General features: G+C 37.6%; 1 protein-coding gene across 2 annotated transcripts in view; it reads right to left on the reverse strand.

Annotated features, from left to right (window-relative positions):
- Positions 1–569: 569 nt before the first annotated feature.
- The window catches only part of cdkn1a (cyclin-dependent kinase inhibitor 1A), a 3,039-nt gene continuing 2,787 nt past the window's right edge, over positions 570–821 (reverse strand). For both annotated transcript variants that reach the window (XM_053484314.1, XM_053484313.1), the window contains exon 3: positions 570–821. This exon is cut by the window's right edge and continues 440 nt beyond it. The gene's annotated coding sequence lies outside the window, so the exon portion shown is untranslated.

The following is an 821-nucleotide window of genomic DNA, read 5'->3' on the forward strand; positions in this document are numbered from 1 at the left end:
CTAATCTGTGAAGAAGAATACTATGATCAATGATGTCAAAAGCTGCACTGAGGTCGAGTAATACAAGCATAGTTACACAACCCTGATCAGAGGCCAATAGGAGGTCATTTACTACTTTAACGAGTGCTGTCTCTGTGCTGTGATGAGGCCTAAATCCTGACTGATACAGTTCATGTATGTTATTTCTATGTAAATTTAAGCATAACTGCTGTGATACTAATCTTAGAGATAAAAGAGAGGTTTGATATCGGCCTGTAACTGGACAGCTGACAGGGGTCGAGGTCAGGTTTCTTAATAATCGGTTTAATAACTGCTATTTTAAAAGATTTTGGAACATACCCAATGCTGAGTGAGGAAATACACACACACACACACCTACACACTCACTCACATACACATAAACACACTCAAATACACAGAAACACACACATTCAAATACACACACACTCAAATACACAAACTCACAAACACACACTCAAATACACACACAGAAACACTCACATATTCACACACTAACAAACACACCCACCTACACATACACACACACAAAGTCAGAGAGAAGTGCTGATTTATTTTTTATTCATTTTTTACACATTTATTACAATATAATGTTATATCATCTAATAAATAAATTATCTTAATACTCTGCATCTGCTCACACACACACACACAGTCTCTCTCTCACGCACACCTACACACACAGTCGCTCTCTCTCTTTCTCACACACACACTTACACACACACACACAGCCTCTGATACATGGTAAGACACGTAATAGTTTAACATAAACACTGATTTAGTGATGAGTTACGGACACAACA

Source organism: Clarias gariepinus, chromosome 23 (assembly GCF_024256425.1).
Source record: "Clarias gariepinus isolate MV-2021 ecotype Netherlands chromosome 23, CGAR_prim_01v2, whole genome shotgun sequence".
NCBI classification, from domain to species: Eukaryota; Metazoa; Chordata; class Actinopteri; order Siluriformes; family Clariidae; genus Clarias; species Clarias gariepinus.